The sequence below is a fragment of the Manis javanica genome, chromosome 13, assembly GCF_040802235.1.
Source record: "Manis javanica isolate MJ-LG chromosome 13, MJ_LKY, whole genome shotgun sequence".
In the NCBI taxonomy this organism is placed as follows: domain Eukaryota; kingdom Metazoa; phylum Chordata; class Mammalia; order Pholidota; family Manidae; genus Manis; species Manis javanica.
The window spans coordinates 92706149-92718488 of NC_133168.1; the positions used below are offsets into that span (position 1 = coordinate 92706149).

The following is a 12340-nucleotide window of genomic DNA, read 5'->3' on the forward strand; positions in this document are numbered from 1 at the left end:
AGACCTAGTCCTGCTCTCCGGGAAGCTCCCCATTTTTCCTCCCTGACTTGGGTGATGGTTAATTCACTCCGCTCCCTAGTCAACAAACCTGGTTTAGCCTCCCCAAGTCTGCTAACTCTTCTTTGCCGAGTCACTTGAGACCATGAGATGCTCACTCCCCAGCCTCTCCCCAGTCCCACATGTCCCCAGGACTTGGAGCACCTGCACCTCTCCTGGAAATCGCACAAACTTAGCCTAGTCTTGAAAGGTCCAGGTCACCAACTTCCGGTGTCAGCTCGCGCCCAAAGTCATGTTTGCCTTTCCTGAGGGAAGGTCTGGTCATCTCTTAATTCAAGAGCTGTGAATCATTGTAACATCTTAGATTGCAAATACTTGGATGGCCCATTTTTTTCTCGGAATACAGACAGGTCTTTTATGTTTCAGTTTCCTATGTATTGCAGATGATAGCTGTCCGTATTATGTGAGAACAATTTTATTAGTAAAATAAACAGTGACTATTTTTTTTTCCATAAGTATTTTTTTTGTCATGTGTTGAATGGTCGTTGTGTACAAGATGATGTAATAGATGGAATTGAATGAGAGAAAAATGATTCAAACGTGAATCCTGCCGGGAGATGAGTTGTGCACACATAAACAACCGATAGGTCGTAGGAAGGGTTAAATGACTTGGAGAAAAATGGGGTCCTGTGGTGGCTGGTAAGGTGGGCCTTGCAAATGGGCGGTTGTTCTCCCAAGGTTTCATCATAACATTTTCAAATGCTCAGTGAAATCGGCAGGATTCCACATGGAACACTCCAACGCCTACCACCTAGTTTCTGCTACTTCATATTGTTATTATACCTGATTGATCATCTGTCCATCGGCACATCCATCTTTCTATCTCTCAGTCTGTGTTATTTTTAAAATTTGGAATGATGGGCTGGCATTCATAAAGGTGTGAAAATAGGGCAAGCATCAGTTTCTCAGAGTGATGTGTAAGTCAAAGTACAGGTAGGGAAGTATGTATGAAATACTGAATGATAGATGTAGGAAATACAGAGTCGAAGCATAGGTGGGGATGTTATTGTCACAGTGAACTTGGACTTTACACATATTAGGGAAATAATAGTGTATTAGAGACCGAATTTTTCAGTGAAATTGTATCTTTGTGTTTGTGATAAAAGAAATGGATTACAAACTAACATACAGAATTTGGTAATATATGGAACAGGCTACATAATTGGCATGAATATGAATTGATATGAATAGTAGGCATTTACAAAATATTTAGCTTTTTGCTTGGCCTGTTTAAAACTTAACTTTCATGACCAGCATCCTAGGAATAGAGTGATTTAAACAAAGATTGTTATTGATCATAATTCTCCTGTTTTTGGAAAATGAGGAATTCTGAAGTTGAAGTTAGCAACCTTAAAATATATTCAGGGCAGTTTTGATGGAAAGTTATGTTGGCTCTAAAAGACGGTTTAAAATTTCCGTGTCGGGTCTAAGGTTGCATAGCTAAATACTCGATACGCTTGATAGCTTTCTACATTGTAATACATCTTTACGGACTAAGCCCGGTATGGGAATGAAGATTATAAGGGGATGTTTCAGCAGACGCAGAGGACGTTGGATTTGTACAGATTAAACCCGAAGTTGATACCAAGCAGACAGACATCACTGAATGTTTTCAAAATACTGGGAGTGTTTCTGACGAGGAGCTCGTGGTGTCCTGAAGGGCTAAGGCAGGTAGAGCTATTGTGGGGTATCAAAAGGCACAGTCATTGATGTATTCACAGTTAGTCCTTTCAGAAATAACAAGTGTTGAAGAAATGTAAAAAGCTGTTTGACTAGTATGTTTATAGCTATAAAATTTTAGTTATAAGACACCCTGCTGGGAGGTGGGGGAAATGGGTAAGTTACTACCTTCCATGGGGACAAAATAGATAGAAAGTAAAATGGAGAAAATGTTACATCGATAGGGATGATGCCGCCTTAACGCTGAATGCTTTTTTCCCCTTACACCGCGGGAGGGTGCCTGTTGGCAGTCAGTCAGCTTCAGAATTCCTTAACTTTAGCTTGCATGCTTTCTAAGTTGCAGTTTTAAGGAAAAGATCTGAGACGTATGGTTATTGTGCCGTGTGATTCCCCTGAATAGTGGACATGTTCTTGGGTTCTGTCAGATGCTGACTGTATTCATCCAAAAATCCTACTGACTTCTTGTGATAAAATTATGGAGATACTTTACGCAAAGACAAGCCCCTGCTGGCTTTGGTTCTTAGGCCAGCCATGACTTGCGCCTGTGTGTATGTAAAAGCAGAAGAGAAAAAGGAAAACACACAGCCTCAGAAACCAGGAGCTGAGATGGATTCTTGTGCAATTGGCCACTCAGAGCCCCCAGTTAGGCCTCGTTAACACTGCCCGCCCCCATTTGTGTTTCAAATAAGCATTCGCAGAGGTCTGGGAGGAGGAGTAATGAAATCTGAGAGAGAAAATGAAGTGTGACAGTATTTCAGAATCTAAGGAAATGCACCCGCAGGTTCCTGCCCTGAGTTCTTTGTGCCCCTTAACTGTGTGAATGCACCCTGGGATTGGAAATGGGGACACCACCACACCCCCGCCCACACCCCTGGGTCACGGGCCCTAACTAAGCTTGTTTCTGGGTGGCTTCCTGGGACTTTCAGGGACTCACTTTAAAAAATGACATTGAATTTTATGAAGCATACTTTCACGTCTGTGACCTGCCTTTTGCCCAGAGGCTCCCCTCTCCCGGTGTGGTGTCCCTGTTCCCGCGGGCTGGTATTCTGTTACTCTGGCCTGAAGCGAGTTAGCAGCCAGCTGAGCTGCACCAGTTACATCGCCTAGCCGCTGACAGGAGCATAGTGACGTGTTGGAGCATGTTTATTGTGCATACGAACTGGAATGGCACTAGGACCGTGTGCCTGTGTTGGCTTAAACACTGGAATTTTATGCCCCTTCCACCTTCCATCAGCTGGTAGCTGTTGGATTTTACAGTTATGCATTCGGGCTACAAATAGAGTAATAGTATTTTTGTTTGGCCAGATGTGGGGTGTGACCTTTGACATGGTGCTTGGCTGTGCCTGGGGATTTGATTCCTTCAGTTTAGGTGAAATTCCCTGCTTTGCTTCCTCTGATAGGGGAATACGCACTTTGGCTCTTTCCACTAGAGGTGGAGGAAGACAGGAAGAGTACAACTGGAACACACAGAGGGTATTCATTATTTTACTGGGTGTGATTCAGTTGGCGGGCTTTTCGTGGGAGTGTGAGCCTCCTGCGGCCGTTAGTTCTGCATACTGAGAAAGCGCTGTAATCACACTCAGTTTTCTTTGCTCTGTATCTAATTTTTGACCAGTCTGGGAGGACGAGTCCCTGCCTTTTCGTGGTGCCTTTGGTGCCAGGGTTCTTGTTCATCGAGCCAAAGAATGAACTTCGCAAACACTCAAGGTAGGAGAACAAGGTTAAAGGCTTTAATTTAGAATCAAGGTGAGAGGACAGAGCTCCTAGCTCACGCCAGCAGGGGACCTGAGAGTCGTGGTTGGCTCGTTGTCTAGGGGATGTACGCGCAGTTGAGGATTTTCAGGAATGGGGGTAAAGGGCTACAGGTGCAGACTTGTTAAGTGGTCCCAGAATGCTCATTTTTGATGAGTAACAGAAGAAATTTGCTGCTGTGATTCTTTCTCAGGATAGCAGTGTCCCTCTGGGAGCATGTCAATTAAGACCGCCTGGCCTGCCCCCAAGGTGGGCTGGGTGGTTGCCTGTTTGCTAAAGTGTGTTAAGAATCTTACTTCTTAAACTTTTTGAGATGTTTATAGCCTGGCTTGTTTACTAAATGAATCTTTGCTCAGGTTGTGGATTACTTGGTTAGGATCAGAGAAGGAAACACAGCATATAGGTACAGTTACAAATAAGCTGGGCCTTTTTGCAAGCTAAGGTAAATTTTAGTGTCATGATCTAACTGATACAGAGAAGTCCCAGGTTATGCTGAGAGACTCTTCTTCATCTGCAGAACACTCAGACGTTCCAGGCCAAGTCGCTCCTGGCCTTTTGAGCTTGAACTGATTTCACGGAAGAATGTCTATATTCTACTCTGGTATCTTCACCCTGGAGAGTTAGTGTGACTGACTGCGTAATGCTTATCACAGAGTTTTGCTAGGGACTCCTTCGCACATTGTTACGTTGTTCTGACTGTAATGATCTTGCTCTGCTTTTTCTCTGGAGGCCCTCACCCTACTCTGCCTAAACCCATGGTCCCTTGTCTCACCAACACCAAATTCAGAATGGTGCTCTTACCTCTAAGTAACTCTTGTTATTTTCCAGAGGCCCCCTGGAACATGCCAGAGGAATTTTTTCTCCTCATTAGGGAAAATTTGGCTAATTTGGGTTACATTTATCTCAGCTGTAATTACCTGGAAAGCACTGTCAAAGGAATAATGCTAAACTTTATTGAGTATTTTATATTACAGATATTTCCAAATATCCTTATATCCACTGTCTTATTGTAGATCCACTTCTCAGCTCTTTAACCATTGTAAATGGCAAGTCTTTTGTTATTTATAGTTTATTACTCCTGAACTGGCAAAGAACTAGATGCCAGCAGCGGTGCTTATCTGGGGGCGAGGTCGTGTCTGTTACAGGTCCTCGCTGGCTCCCCACACAGCTGGTCAGACGTCATCATACAGCGGTCAGCTCCCAAAATGAGGGTGAAAACCCCCCTTCAGAAGTCTGCCTCCCTCAGCACCCAACATCACCTACAACTTCAGTTAAAGAGAGAAGGGTGCAGCTCCCAGCTATGCCCAGTGTTTTGCCCTGAGGATTTTCCAATCTTACCACCTTTCTTCCTGTTTGCTGGTTCTGTGATCTTTCTCCCTCCTTCTCAAACCAAATTTTTTCTGAAACTTCTCTACAGTGTTGTTTCAGAAGAAATATCTTACGTTATAAAAAAATGGCCTGAGTTCCTCAAAATATATTACCTGAGCTGGGACCGTGCCGGCTGGCAAGGGATCCCTAAAGCAGGTACTGGGAACGGAGGCCGCGGAGGCATAAGCAGCCAAGGAGACAGAAAACCGACGCCGCCTCTCTCTCACCCACATGCCTCACTTCACCCTGATTGGCCCCGGAGGATGGCTGGCTAGCCAGAGACGGGTAAGATTCCTCAAGGGAGGAACAACCTACGACAGGCACAGTCGCAGAGGGGCCATCAGGAGAGAACTTGGGGGCCAACAGAGGTGAGGTGCAGATCCTCACCCACCCCCGACTCTGCAGAGGCCTGAATCTTCACCATCTCCGAGCAAAGTCTCCTCCTCCCATGGCTGCATCGCTGCCCAGGCTCAGCTTGAGACAGGGACCCTGGGCTTAGACACAATAGGGTGGGGGCATCTGGAAAAAGCAAGGCAGGGTAATTACAGTCAGAGCAGTGTGACTACGTGCAAGGAAAGCCCCTATCAGAACTCTGTATTAAGCATTATACACAGTGAGATCAGTAATATTCCCCAGGTGAAGGAAAGTAGTCCGTGTTTTTATTGTGCTAATTGTTTGTAATCATGTGTAAGATTTACTTGAGCCTCCTAAAAGGCCCAGCTGATTTTTTTTTTTTTTTGAGAGGGCATCTCTCATATTTATTGATCAAATGGTTGTTAACAACAATAAAATTCAGTATAGGGGGGTCAATGCTCAATGTACAATCATTAATCCATCTCAAGCCTAATTCTCGTCAGTCTCCAATCTTCTGAAGCATAACGAACAAGTTCTTACATGGTGAACGAATTCTTACAGAGTGAATAAATTCTTACATGGTGAACAGTACAAGGGCATTCATCACAGAAACTTTCGGTTTTGATCATGCAATATGACCTATAAACCATCAGGTCAAATATGAATATTCATTTGATTTTTGTACTTGATTTATATGTTGATCCCACATTTCTCCTATTATTATTATTATTTTTATTTTTAATAAAATGCTGAAGTGGTAGGTAGATGCAAGATAAAGGTAGAAAACATAGTTTAGTGCTGTAAGAAGGCAAATGTAGATGATCAGATGATCAGGTGTGTGCCTATGGACTAAGTATTAATCCAGGCTAGACAAGGGCAGCAAGACATCCACGGATGCAGAAGATTTCTCTCAAAGCAGGGGGGGTGAGGTTCTGAGCCTCACCTCTGTTGATCCCCAAATTCTCACCTGATGGTCCCCCTGCGACTGTGCCTGTCTTATGTTGTTCCTCCCTTGAGGAATCTTACCCGTCTCTGGCTAACCAGTCATCTTCCGGGGCCATACAGGGAAATGTAAAGTTGGTAAGTGAGAGAGAAGCCATATTGTTTGCAAAGGTTAGCTTTTTACTTCTTTGCAGATTTATGCCCTGTGGCTTCTATGCCCAGCACTTGTCTCGAGGTATCTTTACCACCTGGAGGAATTATGATACTCGGTAAATTCGATATGAGGCACGAATTCTATTTAAGGTTTGTAATTAGGAAGGAAGAAGAAAAGCTATAGATGTAGCATATGAAGGAAACTTGGGAGGATTGATTATTTCTTTGACATATCTTCTTGTATAGTACCTTAAGTATGTATAGGTTTTAAACTACTAACTAATTTGCACACACATATTAACATAATAGGAATACGGTGACATAAACAAAGCAAATCTATAATTACCAGCCATCTCCAGTGAAGCCAAGAAAACCATTTAGGCACCCTACGCATTTGTGAAAATTTATCTATGATATGATGGATATTTTCCAACTGTACTTGAACCATCAGACAAATTAAAGCAGCCCATTTCTGGGATCTGTTCACATCCCATATGTTCTTTTAACCATAGATAGTCTATAGTCATGAGATTTTGGGGTGCTACAACTTGCACCCCTCCCAACTCCTGGTTGAGTTCCAACAGTACAGATCCAGTCAAATTCGTTGTCTCACTGTATGCACATGCCAGCCTAGACATCTCCCTCCTCCTTCTTATGGCAAGTCCAGGAGACGGTGGGCTGGATGCAGCCACAACCGCAGCATCGTCCGGATCCCTGTGGAGGCTTTTTGATGATCATCCCCCGGCACGAGTCCTCCAGAGAGTGCTGATGCCGGAAGCTCCTCCTCATATCGTATCTTAGTTCATTTTCTGGGTATCCAAGCTAGGCCTTGATCTTCTGCATGGAAACAAACAGACCGTTTGCCCACACTTTGACATGCCCTCTATACCACTGTGCAGAACTCATTGGAGGTCAGCACACAGTAACTGCTTTTTTTTTTTTTTTTTAATTAAGAGAAAGGAATATTATCAGAAAAGAGTACCTCCATAGCTGATCATCTGACACCCTTTAAGTGATCAACATTAAGGATATTTAAAGCATGCGTTGATCTTTGATTTACCAATAGTTTTATCCTGTTAAGGAGTAATCCCCCTTTTCTTTCTTTCTTTCTTTTTTTTTTTTTAAATTTTTAATCTACACTTATCTGAAGAATACTATGTTTACTATGCTCTCCCCTATATCAGGTCCCCCCTAACAACCACATTACGGTTACTGTCCATCAGCTTAGCAAAATGTGGTAGAGTCACTACTTGTCCTCTCTGTTTTGTGCAGCCCACCCTCCCCTTTCTCCCTCCCCCCCATGCATGCTAATCTTAATACTCCCCTTCTTCTTCCCCCCCCTTATCCCTCCCTGCCCACCCATCCTCCCCAGTTCCTTTCCCTTTGGTACCTGTTAGTCCATTTTTGGGTTCTGTAATTCTGCTGCTGTTTTGTTCCTTCAGTTTTTCCTTTGTTCCTATACTCCTCAGATGAGTGAAATCATTTGGTATTTCTCTTTCTCTGCTTGGCTTATTTCACTGAGCATAATACTCTCCAGCTCCATCCATGTTGCTGCAAATGGTTGGATTTTTCCACTTCTTATGGCTGAGTAGTATTCCATTGTGTATATGTACCACATCTTCTTTATCCATTCATCTACAGATGGACATTTAGGTTGCTTCCAATTCTTGGCTATTGTAAATAGTGCTGCGATAAACATAGGAGTGCATCTGTCTTTCTCAAACTTGATTGATGCGTTCTTAGGGTAAATTCCTAGGAGTGGAATTCCTGGGTCAAATGGTAGGTCTGTTTTGAGCATTTTGATGCACCTCCATACTGCTTTCCACAATGGTTGAACTAATTTACATTCCCACCAGCAGTGTAGGAGGGTTCCCCTTTCTCCACAGCCTCGCCAACATTTGTTGTTGTTTGTCTTTTGGATGGCAGCTATCCTTACTGGTGTGAGGTGATACCTCATTGTAGTTTTAATTTGCATTTCTCTGATAATTAGCGATGTGGAGCATCTTTTCATGTGTCTCTTGGCCATCTGTATTTCTTTTTTGGAGAACTGTCTGTTCAGTTCCTCTGCCCATTTTTTAATTGGGTTATTTGTTTTTTGTTTGTTAAGGCGTGTGAGCTCTTTATATATTCTGGACGTCAAGCCTTTATCAGATCTGTCATTTTCAAATATATTCTCCCATACTGTAGGGTTCCTTTTTGTTCTATTGATGGTGTCTTTTGCTGTACAGAAGCTTTTCAGCTTAATGTAGTCCCACTTGCTCATTTTTGCTGTTGTTTTCCTTGCCCGGGGAGATATGTTCAAGAAGAGATCACTCATGTTTATGTCTAAGAGGTTTTTGCCTATGTTTTTTTCCAAGAGTTTAATGGTTTCGTGACTTACATTCAGGTCTTTGATCCATTTTGAGTTTACCTTTGTATATGGGGTTAGACAATGGTCCAGTTTCATTCTCCTACATGTAGCTGTCCAGTTTTGCCAGCACCATCTGTTGAAGAGACTGTCATTTTGCCATTGTATGTCCATGGCTCCTTTATCAAATATTAATTGACCATATATGTTTGGGTTAATTTCTGGGGTCTCTAATCTGTTCCACTGGTCTGTGGCTCTGTTCTTGTGCCAGTACCAAATTGTCTTGATTACTATGGCTTTGTAGTAGAGCTTGAAGTTGGGGAGTGAGATCCCCCCTACTTTATTCTTCTTTTTCAGGATTGCTTTGGCTATTCGGGGTCTTTGGTGTTTCCATATGAATTTTTGAATTATTTGTTCCAATTCATTGAAGAATGTTGCTGGTAATTTGAGAGGGATTGCATCAAATTTGTATATTGCTTTCGGCAGGATGGCCATTTTGACGATATTAATTCTTCCTAGCCATGAGCATGGGATGAGTTTCCATTTATTAGTGTCCCCTTTAATTTCTCTTAAGAGTGACTTGTAGTTTTCAGAGTATAAGTCTTTCACTTCCTTGGTTAGGTTTATTCCTAGGTATTTTATTCTTTTTGATGCAATGGTGAATGGAATTGTTTTCCTGATTTCTCTTTCTATTGATTCGTTGTTAGTGTATAGGAAAGCTACAGATTTCTGTGTGTTGATTTTGTATCCTGCAACTTTGCTGTATTCTGATATCAGTTCTAGTAGTTTTGGAGTGGAGTCTTTAGGGTTTTTTATGTACAGTATCATATCATCTGCAAATAGTGACAGTTTAACTTCTTCTTTACCAATCTGGATTCCTTGTATTTCTTTGTTTTGTCTGATTGCCGTGGCTAGGACCTCCAGTACTATGTTAAATAACAGTGGGGAGAGTGGGCATCCCTGTCTGGTTCCCGATCTCAGTGGAAATGCTTTCAGCTTCTCGCTGTTCAGTATAATGCTGGCTGTGGGTTTATCATATATGGCCTTTATTATGTTGAGGTACTTGCCCTCTATTCCCATTTTGCTGAGAGTTTTTATCATGAATGGATGTTGAATTTTGTCAAATGCTTTTTCAGCATCTATGGAGATGATCATGTGGTTTTTGTCTTTCTTTTTGTTGATGTGGTGGATGATGTTGATGGATTTTCGAATGTTGTACCATCCTTGCATCCCTGGGATGAACCCCACTTGGTCATGGTGTATGATCCTTTTGATATACTGTTGAATTCTGTTTGCTAATATTTTATTGAGTATTTTTGCATCTACATTCATCAGGGATATTGGTCTGTAATTTTCTTTTTTGGTGGGGTCTTTTCCTGGTTTTGGTATTAGGGTGATGTTGGCTTCATAGAATGAGTTTGGGAGTATTCCCTCTTCTTCTATTTTGTGGAACACTTTAAGGAGAATGGGTATTATGTCTTCTCTGTGTGTCTGATAAAATTCCGAGGTAAATCCGTCCGGCCCCGGGGTTTTGTTCTTGGGTAGTTTTTTGATTACTGTTTCAATTTCTTTGCTTGTAATTGGTTTGTTTAACTTTTGTGTTTCTTCCTTGGTCAGTCTTGGGAGGTTGTATTTTTCTAGGAAGTTGTCCATTTCTTCTAGGTTTTCCAGCTTGTTGGCATATAGGTTTTCATAGTAGTCTTTAATAATTCTTTGTATTTCTGTGGAGTCTGTCGTGATTTTTCCATTCTCATTTCTGATTATGTTGATTTGTGTTGACTCTCTTTTTCTCTTAATAAGTTGGGCTAGAGGCTTATCTATTTTGTTTATTTTCTCAAAGAACCAGCTCTTGGTTTCGTTGATTTTTGCTATTGTTTTATTCTTCTCAATTTTGTTTATTTCTTCTCTGATCTTTATTATGTCCCTCCTTCTGCTGACTTTAGGCCTCATTTGTTCTTCTTTTTCCAGTTTTAATAATTGTGATGTTAGACTATTCATTTGGGATTGTTCTTCCTTCTTCAAGTGTGCCTGGATTGCTATATACTTTCCTCTTAAGACTGCTTTCGCTGCATCCCACAGAAGTTGGGGCTTAGTGTTGTTGTTGTCATTTGTTTCTATATATTCCTTGATCTCTATTTTGATTTGTTCATTGATCCATTGATTATTTAGTAGCATGTTGTTAAGCCTCCATGTGTTTGTGAGCCTTTTTGTTTTCTTTGTAGAATTTATTTCTACTTTCATACCTTTGTGGTCTGAAAAATTGGTTGGTAGAATTTCAATATTGTGGAATTTACTGAGGCTCTTTTTGTGAGCTAGTATGTGGTCTATTCTGGAGAATGTTCCATGTGCACTTGAGAAGAATGTATATCCTGTTGCTTTTGGATGTAAAGTTCTATAGATGTCTATTAGGTCCATCTGTTCTAGTGTGTTGTTCAGTGCCTGTGTGTCTTTACTTATTTTCTGCCCGGTGGATCTATCCTTTGGGGTGAGTGGTGTGTTGAAGTCTCCTACAATGAATGCATTGCAGTCTATTTCCCTCTTTAGTTCTGTTAGTATTTGCTTCACATATGCTGGTGCTCCTGTATTGGGTGCATATATATTTAGAATGGTTATATCCTCTTGTTGGACTAAGCCCTTTATCATTATGTAGTGGCCTTCTTTATCTCTTGTTACTTTCTTTGTTTTGAAGTCTATTTTGTCTGATATTAGTACTGCAACCCCTGCTTTCTTCTCACTGTTGTTTGCCTGAAATATGTTTTTCCATCCCTTGACTTTTAGTCTATGCTTATCTTTGGATTTAAGGTGAGTTTCTTGTAAGCAGCATATAGATGGGTCTTGCTTTTTTATCCATTCTATTACTCTATGTCTTTTGATTGGTGCATTAAGTCCATTTACATTTAGGGTGACTATTGAAAGATATGTACTTATTGCCATTGCAGGCTTTAGATTCATGGTTACCAAAGGTTCAAGGTTAGCTTCTTTAGTATCTTACTGCTTAACTTAGCTCGCTTATTGAGCTGTTATATACACTGTCTGGAGAGTCTTTTCTTCTCTCCCTTCTTATTCCTCCTCCTCCATTCTTCATATGTTGTGTGTTTTGTTCTGTGCTCTTTTTAGGGGTGCTCCCATCTAGAGCAGTCCCTGTAGGATGCCCTGTAGAGGTGGTTTGTGGGAAGCAAATTCCCTCAGCTTTTGCTTGTCTGGGAATTGTTTGATCCCACCATCATATTTAAATGATAGTCGTGCTGGATACAGTATCCTTGGTTCAAGGCCCTTCTGTTTCATTGCATTAAGTATATCATGCCATTCTCTTCTGGCCTGTAGGGTTTCTGTTGAGAAGTCTGATGTTAGCCTGATTGGTTTTCCTTTATAGGTGACCTTTTTCTCTCTAGCTGCCTTTAAAACTCTTTCCTTGTCCTTGATCCTCGCCATTTTAATTATTATGTGTCTTGGTGTTGTCCTCCTTGGATCCTTTCTGTTGGGGGTTCTGTATAATTCCATGGTCTGTTCGATTATTTCCTCCCCCAGTTTGGGGAAGTTTTCAGCAATTATTTCTTCAAAGACACTTTCTATCCCTTTTCCTCTTTCTTCCTCTTCAGGTATCCCTATAATACGAATGTTTTTCCTTTTGTATTGGTCACATATTTCTCTTAGTGTTGTTTCATTCCTGGAGATCCTTTTATCTCT

General features: G+C 41.5%; 1 protein-coding gene across 5 annotated transcripts in view; it reads left to right on the plus strand.

Annotated features, from left to right (window-relative positions):
* LOC140843068 (uncharacterized) overlaps positions 1-12340 on the plus strand; it is a 180798-nt gene that overhangs the window by 11204 nt on the left and 157254 nt on the right. The gene's annotated exons all lie outside the window — the stretch shown is intronic.